Source organism: Aristolochia californica, unplaced genomic scaffold (assembly GCF_029961685.1).
Source record: "Aristolochia californica isolate CCGP_79_NKW_82.1479 unplaced genomic scaffold, dmAriCali1.0.hap1 SCAF_4, whole genome shotgun sequence".
NCBI classification, from domain to species: domain Eukaryota; kingdom Viridiplantae; phylum Streptophyta; class Magnoliopsida; order Piperales; family Aristolochiaceae; genus Aristolochia; species Aristolochia californica.
The window spans coordinates 10,656,086-10,671,477 of NW_027182103.1; positions in this window are offsets into that span (position 1 = coordinate 10,656,086).

Sequence of the window (15,392 nt, forward strand, 5' to 3'; positions counted from 1 at the left end):
TCCATAGCAAAGACTGAAGGAATTCGAATTAATTTCGTTTCCTGCATTGCTGAAATTGTTATTGACATCAAAAGGTTTCCAAGTATTTCAGTCGTGACTCTTGAAGCCATCAAAGACGGTGAAGCTACAAAGGAATATGATCCCAAACATATTCCAAAGTGTTGGAATGGGCCTGTCTTTAATATGCAAGTTACGCCTTCGCTAATAGGTCAATCTTTTGGCGCAATGATTAGTAACATGGTATCAGAACAGGTTGGTTTCGAGTTCGTGTCCCGCTCCCCCCATTTGTTCCATCCCCGCATAGGTGGGACTTTGTCTTTGGCCGTCCCCGTATAGATGGGATTGTGCATTTGCATTTGTACACAGATATTCCCCATGCAGGGGAATGTTAGAATGGGCCTGTCTTTAATATGCAAGTTGCGCCTTCGCTAATAGGTTGATCTTTTGGCTCAATGTTTAGTAACACAAAGGCCAAGCCACGCCCCGAAGCAGTCTGGCCAACCAGACGTATACAAGGGCTCAAGAATCTAACACAACTCATACAACAGATGGTTCAGAAAAAGAAAAGCTTTGTTTACAATACATCTGTCCCACTGACAATTGTCGCAAAAACCTACAAGGAGACTCCTACACCTGTTCAGAAAAGTCTCGAATAAATGCAAAAGAACTCCTCAAAGGAAATATTCCCTTCAGCAAAAAGTCTTTTCCAAAAGAGCACACCTAAATCACTATACACTCGTCTCATATTTTTAGATCAGCTTTTTTGTAAATTGGCAAAATAATGGCTTGTTTGACTCGGGTAAATATCCCACCACACGTTCACTTGAGAATTTAATGAGCATTTGTTATTCTCTTGAAAAGGTTTGGATCCATAGGTCATTTGAATTTTTAATATGTTTCAAGCATGCATATCCATATTTAAAACATGTTAGGATCAATTAGAAATCGCTTTCTTAGAAATTACAAGCAATTAGTGTTGAACTAGTGGAATTTCCCAAACATGGACAACAAAACTTTTGTTTTCATATGTGGTATGTGAATAAATTTTCTTTACTTACATTTTTTTTTTCATACTGAACTCTAAAATTTTCATTTTGTTGTTATCTTTTTTCCTTTATCTTTTTGTTTACGAGATAAATGGAAATTGAAAACTCAAAATTTTTATTTAAGAAAAAAGTATACATCTGAAAATGAATGGAAATGCACAAATGTAGAGAGAGATGATTCCAAAAGGTCTCTTTAACTTTTATGATTGTACACTCTTTTAGTTTTTATATATTAGGTTTTGTAATCATCGGGAAAAGGGGAGGCGGGTGATTTTTAACTGAGTGTTGACTCCAAATCCATGAGTCATTTCTTACAAAAATATGGCCCGTTATGTATGATTGAACGATAAATCACTTTACAATCATCTATGATTGTTAAGTCAGCTTTTTGTAAATGGGCAAAAATAATGGTTTGTTTGACTAGGCTAAATATCCCACCACACGTTTATTTTAGAATTTAATGAGCATTTGTTGTTCACTTTAAAAGCTTTGGATCCAGAGGTCACTTGCTTGTTTAACATGTTTCAATCATGCATATCTATATTTAAAACAATGTTAGTATCAATTAGAAACTTTTTCCTTATAAAATTCCAAGCTATTTGGGTTGAACTAGTGGCATTTCCCAAACGTGGACAACAGAACTTTCATTTTCGTTAGTGTGTGAATGAATTTTCTTTACTTACATTTCTTATTGTTTTTAAATTTTTCCATACATACACTCTAAAATTTTCTTTTAGTTGTGATCTATGCATATTTCTCTTTGTTTACGAGATAAATGGAAAGTGAAAACTCAAAGTTTCAATTTAAGAAAAAAGTATACATCTAAAATGGAATAGAAATGCACAAATGTAGAGAGATATAATTCCAAAAAGTCTCATTAACTTTTAGGGATTGTAAACTCTTTTAGTTTTTATATATTAGGTTTTACAATCATCGGGAAAAGAGGGAGGCAGGGGATTTTTAACTGAGTGTTGAATCCCAATCCATATGACATTTCTTACAAAATATAACCTGTTACGCGTGATTGAACCATAAATCACTATACAATCATCTCTGATGGTTAGGTCCGCTTTTTGTAAATGCGCAAAATAATGGCTAGTTTGATGTTATGCCCGGGATCTAACATAGGAAGGAAGAAGATGAAGGTGAAGAATCGTTGTGAGGTTTTGAGCCTTCGAAGGAGGTCAAACCTGGACCTCAAAAGGGAGAATCCGACCTTGCTAACAACTAATTGGATTAATGTTTGCTCTCTTACTCAGCCTGACCTCCCTATAAAAGGATTAGGGAACACATGCACACAAAGGCCTAAACCGAAGGCCATAAGTCTTAAGGAAATTACATAAAAACCCTTCTAATACATAAACTGGAAAATGCGTTAATTAAACCCTGCTATGGGGTCTATAACATCACTCCCCTCTTAGAGAACGAGCTTTCCCTCAAGCTCGAAGGTAGGTGTACTTGCCCCTGCCATTGTCTCCATCCATGCACAAGCGTCAACCGCAGTATCAACGTCAGCCCACTGGACTACAAAAGTAGAACAACCAAGCAGAGGAGCAAAATAATATTTTTTTTAACTTTAGGAAAGCGTGCCGAATGTTGCTACATCTCGCCCAACAGAAACGTTGCCCTCCCTCAGTCCTAGACTAGTGTGAAAGAGCCCTTCATGGCACCCCTCCCTCTCTCCCCCATTGGCAAAGTTGCACTGCCTACCCATTGCCAGCATGGCAGCAACAAAATCATGACCAGTCCCCCTGGGAAGGAGTAGACTCAGCAGCACTGACCCCCTCCAGTTGCTGCACCAGGAAACAGTAACAGACCCATTAGCCTTAACTGTTGGCTTACTAACATTAGTTGCAGGAACTTCATCATCATCAGAATCAATCTCAGTTCAGAGCTGCTAGCTGGTTTTGCTTTCTTCAAGCTTCCCGCAGATCCATTTTTGGAGACAACAGAGGATGGTTTCTTTGAAAGAACAGCAGCTTGAGCAACAACCTCCTCTTCTTCGGATTCAGACGAACTATCCTCTAAGCTGCTTGTCTTTTGCTTCTTTTTAGGCACAACTTCAAAAACAGGTTTGCCTTTCTTGTTACCCTTCTGCACCTGAATTGCAGTCTCTACTTCTCATTTCTGCTTTTTGGCAGTAACCTGTTTCTCAAGTGCTGCCTCTGCTTCCCTCTTACTCTTCTTTGCAGATATTGTTGGAGAAACTTCCATGGGAGTTGCAGCAACATTTGCAAAAGAAACCTTCTGACTTTTCTCCTTCCTTGCCCGTGCAGGAATTCTTCGAAGCTCACCCCCTGACATGCCATTTCCAGCAATAACATTTGGGGCCTTGAAAACAAAATTGTATTTTCCATACGCAGGTCCAGACTGGGAGCCAACAAATTTTCCATTGAAGAATGCATGCAAGACATGTCCACTGGAGTTCACCCTCAGTGTATTGGTCGGAGTGAAGTTCTCACAATACCATCCATTGCAAGTGTTGATCATTGGAACAGGAGCATCTGCTTGCTGGCACATAATCCATGGGATGCCTATATCGAATGAATCAGCCATGGATGCACACCACTGAAGATACTTCGTCCCAACTTCTCTGTAGTATTTCTGAACGTTATCATAGTTGTTCTCAATTTGAACGAGAATGATGGAACCTCCTTGTGAAGCGAACAATTGTTCTTGCTTCATCATGTCCACTATCAAAGTGGTGAAGTTTTACATTACGTTCTTGAACATCTCATTGTCTGTTCTAAGCACCATGACAGGCATTTGATGCAGCCAAGAATTAAGCCCAACATTGTTAACTAGATCCAGAACAAACTCACTACTGTTGGTCCCATCAATAGAAAAACAATTCATCCACAGAATTATCTCAACCCTGCTCTGGATACCCAACAAAAGGTCATCATCAACAGGCACTGGTTGAATAATTTTGACTAACAGTGGACTAGCATCATACAATTCATCCAAAAAAATGAACACAACTATTTTAAAGGGACTGTTACTGCTGGAACAATGACCAGAAACAGCCACACTGATGCAGTGTTCATCCACAACTAAATAATTCATCCCAGTAAAATGGATATAATTCCTCCACAAACAAAATGTCAGCACCCCATTGTCAAATTGACTACCCAAAAGAATTCTATCTCCCTTCAGCAAAGAATATGAAATAGGTCTTGCATCCTACGTGCAGCAGAAATTGAAAGAGGTGCAAGGCTGCTGGTCTCAGCCGTATAGAAAGAAAACAACCTCCAAAAACAATTTCGTGGCTGAACAGAATACATGGGATCCATAAAATTAAACCCCACAACGTCAATTGGACAACTCACATTCGCAAAAATACGGTGCTCCTCCACAGAAAAAACAAAGCCGCTCAAAAAAATATTTCTGAGACATTTTATCAAATAACTTCACGAAATTTCCTAACTTTCCAAAATTTGCAACGCAAATTTGAGTATCCCCCCCCCCCCCCCCCAACCCCCGCACACCACCACCAATTTGGAACTTGGGTTCTCTCTGGTCTACCGAGAAGTGGATTGCGAGTTGGAGGTGGTGGTCGGGAGTCACATCCCACCGGACTAGGTTCTGACGGCTCCAACGGAACCTCCTCCATGTCCAGTGGCGAAGGGCAGCCCATTGGGGCTTCGCTGCTTGGGGATTTTCCAAGACAAAGGGCTCAGAATACCCTTCTGATGTCCATAATTCGGAGTTCCCGCCGTCTGATTTCGAAAGAGTAGAGGCCAATTTTGGATTTGAGAACGACTGCGATTTATGATGTTTTGGGTATTGCTCGTTTCATATCCATGAGCCGGAAATCAATTTGGTCTGGCTTGTCGCTGGATTTCCCTACTCAGCATACCCCTTGGATTTCCGTGGGTGAAAATCTTGATTTTTTGTGAAGCATGGTCCAAATCTTTGTCGCCGCGGTTTGGCCTTGGAATTCCTTGCATGGGAATCTTGGATTTTTCTGAAGCAAGGCCTCGCTGTCTGTCCGGATTTGAGGTCGCACCCAAATCGTCCAGTGCCGATGATTTCAGAATTTCTCCCATTCGGATTTGTATTACATCCCGTGAGAAATGGTTTTTCGGACTTGAATGCAAAACAGGATTTTCTGAAGAAGGGTTTGCTGAATACCGTTCCTTTTTGGAATTTCTGAATTCCCAACTTCGTATGTCACCGCCGCTAGAGATACAGAGTGCTCGCTGATTTTTTGTGTCGGCCGCCCGTCCGAGACAGAGCTAGAACAAATCCGCTAGAGCGACAAATCCAGTTGGTGGAGAGACAGAGCCAGTTGCTTCCTTGCCCAAATTTTTTTATGTAAGCGGCATGCCATTCCCGCATTCTTTCCCCTCCATTGAAGAGAGGTGCCCTCACTGTCGCTCTTGCCATTTCTAAGGACATCGACCTCCATTTTTCTGGGGATACTTCTCTATGAAACTCCATCCATTCTTCGTGGCTCATTGTGTTCCCGCTCTGATACCAGTTGTTATGCCCGGGATCTAACATAGGAAGGAAGAAGATGAAGGTGAAGAATCGTTGTGAGGTTTTGAGCCTTCGAAGGGAGCTTAACCCTGGACCTCAAAAGGGAGAATCAGACCTTGCTAACAACTAATTGGATTAATGCTTGCTCTCTTACTCAGCCTGACCACCCTATATAAAGGATTAGGGAACGCATACACACAGAGGCCTAAACCGAAGCCCACAAATCTTAAGGAAATTACATAAAAACCCTTCTAATAAATAAACTGGAAAACTGCATGTTCACTTGAGAATTTAATGAGCATTTGTTGTTCTCTTTAAAAGGTTTGGATCCATAGGTCATTTGAATCTTTAATATGTTTCAAGCATGCATATCCATATTTAAAACATGTTAGGATCAATTAGAAATCACTTTCTTAAAAAATTACAAGCAATTAGGGTTGAACTAGTGGAATTTCCCAAACATGGACAACAAAACTTTTGTGTTCATATGTGGTGTGTGAATAAATTTTCTTTACTCACATTTGTTATTGTTTTTAACTTTTTCCATACTTGAACTCTAAAATTTTCATTTTTTTGTTATCTTTTTGCCTTTATCTTTTTGTTTACGAGATAAATGGAAATTTAAAACTCAAATTTTTTATTTAAGAAAAAATTATACATCTGAAAATGAATGGAAATGCACAAATGTAGAGACAGATGATTCCAAAAGGTCTCTGTAACTTTTATGATTGTACACTCTTTTAGTTTTTATAAATTAGGTTTTGTAATAATCGGAAAAAAGGGGAGGCGGGTATTTTTAAATGATTGTTTACTCCCAATCCATGAGTCATTTCTTAAAAATATATGGCCCGTTACGTATGATTGACCAATAAATATTTTTACAATCATCTATGATTATTATGTCAACATTTTGTAAATGGGCAAAAATAATGGCTTGTTTGACTAGGCTAAATATCCCACCGCATGTTTATTTAAGAATTTAATGAGTATTTTTTGTTCACTTTAAAAGCTTTGGATCCATAGGTCATTTGCATCTTTAACATGTTTCAATCATGCATATCCATATTTAAAACAATGTTAGTATCAATTAGAAATATCTTCCTTATAAAATTCCAAGCTATTAGGGTTGAACTAGTGGAATTTTCCAAACATGGACAACAAAACTTTTGTTTTTCATTTGTAGTGTGTGAATAAATTGTCTTTACTAACATTTCTTATTGTGTTTAATTTTTTTCATACATAAACTCTAAAATTTTATTTTAGTGTTGATCAATTTGCCTATTTCTTTTTGTTTACGAGATAAAAAGAAAGTGAAAACTCAAAGTTTCTATTTAAGAAAAAAGTATACATCTAAAATAGAAAGAAATAATTCCAAAAAGTCTCATTAACTTTTAGGGATTGTAAACTCTTTTAGTTTTTATATATTAGGTTTTGTAATCATCGAGAAAAGGGGGAGACGGGGAATTTTTAACTAAGTGTTGACTCCCAATCCATATGTCATTTCTTACAAAAATATAGCCCGTTACGCATGATTGACACATAAATCACTATACAATCATCTCTGATTGTTAGGTCAGCTTTTTGTAAATTGGCAAAATAATGGCTTGTTTGACTCGGGTAAATATCCCACCACACGTTCTCTTGAGAATTTAATGAGCATTTATTGTTCTCTTTAAAAGGTTTGGATCCATAAGTTATTTGAATCTTTAATATGTTTCAAGCATGCATATCCATATTTAGATCATGTTAGGATCAATTAGAAATAGCTTTCTTAGAAAATTACAAGCAATTAGGGTTGAACTAGTGGAATTTCCCAAACATGGACAACAAAAATTTTGTGTTCATATGTGGTGTGTGAATAAATTTTTTTAACTTACATTTTTTATTATTTTTAATTTTTTCCATACTTGAACTCCAAAATTTTCATTTTTTTGTTATCTTTTTATCGTTATCTTTTTGTTTACGAGATAAATGGAAATTTAAAACTCAGATTCTTAATATAAGAAAAAAGTATACATATGAAAATGAATGGAAATGCACAAATGTACAGAGAGATGATTCCAAAAGGTCTCTGTAACTTTAATGATTGTACACTCTTTTAGTTTTTATAAATTAGGTTTTGTAATCATCGGGAAATGGGGAGGCAGGTGATTTTTAACTGAGTGTTTACTCCCAATCCATTAGTCATTTCTTAAAAATAATTGGCCCGTTACGTATGTTTGACCGATAAATGACTTTACAATCACCTATGATTGTCAAGTCAGCTTTTTGTACATAGGCAAAAATAATGGCTTGTTTGACTAGGCTAAATATCCCACTGCACGTTTATTTGAGAATTTAATGAACATTTGTTGTTCACTTTAAAAGGTTTGGATCCATAGGTCATTTGCATCTTTAACATGTTTCAATCATGCATATCCATATTTAAAACAATGTTAGTATCAATAAGAAATTTCTTCCTTATAAAATTCCAAGCTATTAGGGTTGAACTAGTGGAATTTCTAAAAAGTGGACAACAAAGCTATTGTTTTTGTTTGTAGTGTGCGAATAGATTTTCTTTACTTACATTTCTTATTGTTTTTAATTTTTTCCTTACATAAACTCTAAAATTTTATTTTAGTTGTGATTTATTTGCGTATTTCTTTTTGTTTACGAGATTACTGGAAAGTGAAAACTCAAATTCCCTATTTAAGAAAAAAGTATACATCTAAAATGGAATGGAAATGCACAAATGTAGAGATAGATAATTCCAAAAAGTTTCATTAACTTTTAGGGATTGTAAACTCTTTTAGTTTTTATATATTAAGTTCTGAAATCATCGGGAAAAGGGGGAGGCAGCGGATTTTTAACTGAGTGTTGACTCCCAATCCATATGTCACTTCTTACAAAGATATAGCCCGTTACGCATGATTGACCCATAAATCACTATACAATCATCTATGATTGTTAGGTCCGCTTTTTATAAATTGGCAAAATAATGGCTTGTTTGACACAGGTAACTATACCACTGCACGTTCACTTGAGAATTTAATGACCATTTGTTGTTCTCTTTAAAAGGTTTGGATCCATAGGTCATTTGAATCTTTAATATGTTCCAAACATGCATATCCATATTTAAAACATGTTAGGATCAATTAGAAATCGCTTTCTAAGAAAATTACAAGCAATTAGGGTGGAACTAGTGGAATTTCCAAAACATGGACAACAAAACTTTTGTGTTCATATGTGGTGAGTGAATAAATTTTCTTTACTTATATTTGTTATTTTTTATTTTTTTCCATAATTGAACTCTAAAATATTCATTTTGTTGTTATCTTTTTGCCTTTTTCTTTTTGTTTACGAGATAAATGGAAAATTAAAACTCAATTTTTTTATTTAAGGAAAAAGTATGCATCTGAAAATGAATGGAAATGCACAAAGCTAGAGAGAGATTATTCCAAAAGATCTCTTTAACTTTTATGATTGTACACTCTTTTAGCTTTTACATATTAGGTTTTGTAATCATCGAGAAAAGGGGGAGGCGGGTGGCTTTTAACTAAGTGTTGACTCCCAATCCATGAATCATTTCTTACAAAAAAATGGCCCGTTATGTATGATTGACCGATAAATCACTTTACAATCATCTATGATTGCTAAGTCAGCTTTTTGTAAATGGGCAAAAATAATGGCTTGTTTGACTAGGCTAAATATCCCACCGCAGGTTTATTTGAGAATTTAAAGAGCATATGTTGTTCACTTTAAAAGATTTGGATTATAGGTCATTTGCATCTTTAACATGTTTCAATCATGCATATCCATATTTAAAACAATGTTAGTATCAATTAGAAATTTGTTCCTTATAAAATTCAAAGCTATTACGGTAGAACTAGTGGAATATCCCAAACATGGACAACAAAACTTTTGTTTTTCGTTTGTAGTGTGTGAATAAATTTTCTTTACTTACATTTATTATTGTTTTTAATTTTTTCCATATATAAACTCTAAAATTTTCTTTTAATTGTGATCTATTTTCCTATTTCTTTTTGTTTATGAGATAAATGAAAAGTGAAAACTCAAAGTTTCTATTTAAGAAAAACAGTATACATCTAAAATGGAATTGAAATGCACAAATGTAGAGAGAGATAATTCCAAAAAGTTTCATTAACTTTTAGGGATAGTAAACCCTTTTAGTTTTTATACATTAGGTTTTGCAATCATCAGGAAAAGGGAGAGGCAGGGGATTTTTAACTGGCTGTTGACTCCCAATACATATGTCATTTCTTACTAAAATATAGTTCGTTACGCATGTTTGACCCATAAATCACTTTACAATCATCTCTGATTGTCAGGTCAGCTTTTTGTAAATGCGCAAAATAATGGCTTGTTTGGATCGGGTAAATATCCCACCGCATATTCACTAGAGAATTTAACGAGCATTTGTTGTTCTCTTTGAAAGGTTTGGATCCATACATCATTTGCATCTTTAATATGTTTCAAGAATGCATAACCATATTTAAAACATGTAAGGATCAATTAGAAATCTCTTTCTTATAAAATTCCAAGCTATAAGGGTTGAACTAGTTGAATTTCCCAAACTTGGACAACAAAACTATTGTGTTCATTTGTGGTGTGTAAATAAATTTTCATTACTTAAATTTGTTATTGTTTTTAATTTTTTCCATCCATAAACTCTAAAATTTTCATTTTGTAGTGATCTATTTGCCTTTATCTTTTTGTTTACGAGATAAATGAGAGTGAAAACTCAAAGTTTTGAGTTGAGAAAAAAGTATACATCTAAAATTGTATGGAAATGCACAAATGTAGAGGGAGATAATTCTAAAAAGTCTCATTAAATTTTAAGGATTGTAAACTCTTTTAGTTTTTATATATTAGGTTTTGCAATCATCGAGAAAAAGGGGAGGCCAAGGATTTTTAACTGAGTGTTGACTCCCAATCCATATGTCATTTCTTAAAAAAATATAGCCCGTTACGCATCATTGACCCATCAATGATTGTTAGGTCCGCTTTTTATAAATGGGCAAAATAATGGCTTGTTTGACTAGGGTAAATATCCCACCGCACGTTCACTTGAGAATTTAATGGGCATTTGTTGTTCGCTTTAAAAGTTTTGGATCCATAGGTCCTTTGCATATTTAACATATTTCAAGCATGCATTTTCATATTGAAAACAATATTAGTATCAATTAGAAATTTCTTCCTTGTAAAATTCAAAGCTATTAGGGTTAAACTAGTGGAATTTTCCAAACGTAGACAACAAAACTTTTCAGTTCGATTGTAGTGTGCGAACAAATTTATTTACTTACAGTGGTTATTGTTTTTAATTTTTCCATACATAAACTCCAAAATTTTCATTTTGTTGTGATCTATTTGCCTTTATCTTTGTGTTTATGAGATAAAAGAAAAGTGAAAACTAAATGTTTTGATTTAAGAAAAAAAACATACATCTAAAATGGAATGGAAATGGACAAATGTAGAGAGAGATGATTCCAAAAAGTCATTGTTACTTTTATAAAAGGACACTCTTGTATTTTTTATATATTAGGTTTTGCAATCATCGGGAAAAGGCGGAGGCAGGGATTTTTAACTGTGTGTTGACTCCCAATCCATATATCATTTCTTACAAAAATATAGACCGCTACGCATTATTGACCGATAAATCACTTTACAATCATATATGATTGTTAGGGCAACTTTTTGTAAATGGGCAAAATAATGGCTTGTTTGACTTGGGTAAATATCCCACCGCACGTTCACTTGAGAATTTAATGAGCATTTGTTGTTCGCTTTAAAAAGGTTTGGATCCATAGGTAATTTGTGTCTTTAACATGTTTCAAGCATTCATATTCATATATAAAACATGTTAAGATCAATTAGAAGTATATTTCTTATAAAATTCCACGCTATTAGGGTTCAACTGTTGGAATTTCCAAAACTTGGAAACCAAAACTTTTGTGTTCATTTGTGGTGTGTGAATAAATTTTATGTACTTACATTGGTTATTGTTTTTAATTTTTCCATACATAAACTCCAAAATTTTCATTTTGTTGTGATCTATTTGCCTTTGTGTTTTTGTTTACGAGATAAATGAAAATTGAAAACTCAAACTTTTGATATAAGAAAAAAGTATACATCTAAAATGGAATGGAAATGCACAAATTTTGAGAGAGAAAATTCTAAAAAGTCTCATTAACTTTTATGGATTGTAAACTCTTTTAGTTTTTATATATTAGGTTTTGCAATCATCGGGAAAAGGGGGAGACGGGGGATTTTTAACTGAGTGGTGACTCCCAATCCATATGTCATTTCTTACAAAAATATAGCCCATTACGCATGATTGACCCATAAATCACTATACAATCATCTCTAATTGTTTGGTCAGCTTTTTGTAAATTGGCAAAATAATAGCTTGTTTGACACGGGTAAATATCCCACCGCACGTTCACTTGAGAATTTAATGAGAATTTGTTGTTTGCGTTAAAAGGTTTGGATCCATAGGTCATTTGAATCTTTAATGTGTTTCAAACATGCGTATCCATATTTAAATCATGTTAGGATCAATTAGAAATTGCTTTCATAGAAAATTACAAGCAATTAGGGTTTAACTAATAGAATTTTCAAAACATGGACAACAAAACTTTTGTATTGATATGTGGTGTGTGAATAAATTTTCTTTACTTACATTTATTATTGTTTTTAATTTTTTCGATTCCTGAACTCTAAAATTTTCATTTTTTTGCTATCTTTTTGCCTTCATCTTTTTGTTTACGAGATAAATAGAAATTTAAAACTCAAATTTTTTATTTAAGAAAAAAGAATACATCTGAAAATGAATGGAAATGCACAAATTTAGAGAGAGATGATTCCAAAAGTTCTCTGTAACATTTATGATTGTTAAGTCAGCTTTTTGTAAATGGGCAAAAACAATGGCTTGTTTAACTAGGCTAAATATCCCACTGCACTTTGATTTGAGAATTTAATTAGCATATTTGGTTCTCTTTAAAAGCTTTGGGTCCATGGGTCATTTGCATCTTTGACATGTTTCAATCATGCATATCCATATTTAAAACAATGTTAGTATCAATTAGAATTTTCTTCCTTATAAAATTCCAAACAATTAGGGTTGAACTAGTGGAATTTCCCAAACGTGGACGACAAAAATTTTGTTTTCATTTGTAGTGTGTGAATAAATTTTCTTTACATACATTTCTTATTTTTTTAATTTTTTCCTTAAATAAACTCTAAAATTTTCTTTTAGTTGTGATTTATTTTCCTATTTTTTTTGTTTACGAGATAAAAGAAAAGTGAAAACTCAAAGTTTCTATTTAAGAAAAAAGTATACATCTAAAATGGAATGGAAATGCACAAATGTAGAGAGAGATAATTCCAAAAAGTTTCATTAACTTTTAGGGATTTTAAACTCTTTTAGTTTTTATATATTAGGTTTTGCAATCATTAGGAAAAGGGAGAGGCAAGGGATTTTTAACTGGGTGTTGACTCCCAATAAATATGTCATTTCTTACAAAAATATAGCCCATTACGCATGCTTGACCCATCAATCACTTTACACTCATGTCTGATTGTCAGGTCAGCTTTTTTTAAATGTGCAAAATAATGGCTTGTTTGACTCGGGTAAAAATCCCACTGCACGTTCACTAGGGAATTTAGTGAGCATTTGTTGTTCTCTTTAAAAGGTTTGGATCCATAGGTCATTTGCATCTTTAATATGTTTCAAGCAAGCATATTCATATTAATAACATGTAAGGATTGATTAGAAATCTCTTTCTTATAAAATTCGAAGCTATTACGGTTGAACTAGTTGAATTTCCAAAACTTAGACAACAAAACTGTTTTGTTCATTAGTGGTGTGTGAATAAATTTTCATTACTTAAATTTGTTATTGTTTTTAATTTTTTCCATACATGAACTCTAAATTTTTTATTTTATTGTGAACTATTTGCCTTTATCTTTTAGTTTACAAGATAAATGGAAAGTGAAAACTCAAAGTTTTCATTTAACAAAAAAGTATACATCTAAAAACAAAATGCTAGAGAGAGATAATTCAATGAGGGATTTTTAACTGAGTGTTGACTCCCAATCCATAAGTTATTTATTACAAAAAAACAAGCTCGCTACACATGATTGATTGATAAATCACTTTACAATCATCTATGATTGTTAGGTCAGCTTTTTGTAAATGGGCAAAATAATGGCTTGTTTGACTTGGGTAAATATCCCACCGCTCGTTCACTTGAGAATTTAATGAGTATTTGTTGTTCGCTTTCAAATTTTTTGGATCCATAGGTCATTTGCATCTTTAACATGTTTCAAGCATGCATATTCATATTTAAAACATGATAAGATCAATTAGAAATCTCTTTCTTATAAAATTCCAAGCTAAGGGTTGAACAAGTGGAATTTCCCGAAGTAGGACAATAGAAATTTTGTGCTCGTCTGTGGTGTGTGAATAAATGTTCTTTCTTATATTTTTTATTGTTTTTATATTTTTCCATAGTTAAACTCAATAATTTTCATTTTGTTGTGATCTATTTGCATTTATCTTATTGTTTATGAGATAAATGAAAAGTGAAAATTCAAAGTTTTGATTTAAGAAAAATGTATAATCTAAAATGGAATGGAAATACATAAATGTATAGAGAGAGAGAAAATTCCAAAAAAGTCTCTATACTTTTAGGGATTATAAACTCTTTTAGTTTTTATATTTTAGGTTTTGCAATCTTCGGAAAAGGATGAGGCGGGGGATTTTTAACTCAGTGGTGAGTCCCATTCCATTAGTTATTTATTACAAAATATAGCCCTTCACGCATGATTGACCGATAAATCACCTTACAATCATCTATGATTGTTCGATCAGCTTTTTATAAATAGGCAAAATAATGGCTTGTTTGACTCAGGTAAATGTCCCATCGCACATTCAGTTGAGAATTTAATGAGCATTTGTTGTTAGCTTTAAAAGGTTTGGATTCGTAGCTCATTTGCATCTTTAACATATTTCGAGCATGCATACCCATTTTTAAAACAAGTAAGGATCAATTAGAATTCTCTTTCTTATAAAATTCCCAGCTATTACGGTTGAACTAGTGGAATTTTCCAAACTTCGACAACAAAAATTTTGTGTTTGTTTGTGCTATGTGAATAAATTTTCTTTACTTACATTTGTTATTAGTTTTAATTTTTTCCTTACATCAACTCTAAAATTTTTATTTTGTTGTGATCTATTTGCCTTTATAGTTTTTTAAGAGATAAATGGAAAGTGAAAACTCAAAGTTTTGATTGAAGAAAAAAGTTTACATCTAAAAACGAAATGCACAAATGTAGAGAGAGATAATTCATAAAAGTGTCTGTAAATTTTAGTGATTGTAAACTCTTTTAGTTTTTATATATTAGGTTTTTTAACCATTGGGAAAAGGGGCAGTAGGGGTTTTTTACTGAGTGTTGAATCCCAATCCATAAATCATTTCATACAAAACTATAGCCAGTAACACATGATTGACTGATAAATCACTTTAAAATCATCTTTGATTGTTATGTTAGCTTTTTCTATATAGGCAAAATAATGGCTTGTTTGACTTGGGTAAATATCCCACCGCACATTCACTTGATAATTTAATGAACATTTGTCGTTCGCTTTAAAAGAATTGCATCCCTACGTCATTTGCATCTTTAACATGTTTCAAACATGCATATCCATATCTAAAACATGTTAGGATCAATTAGAAATCTCTTTCTTATAAAACTCCAAGCTATTAGATTTGAAGAAGTGGAATTTCCCAAACTAGGACAATAAAAATTTTGTGCTCGTTTGTGATGTGTGAATAAATGTTCTTTTCTTACATTTGTTATCGT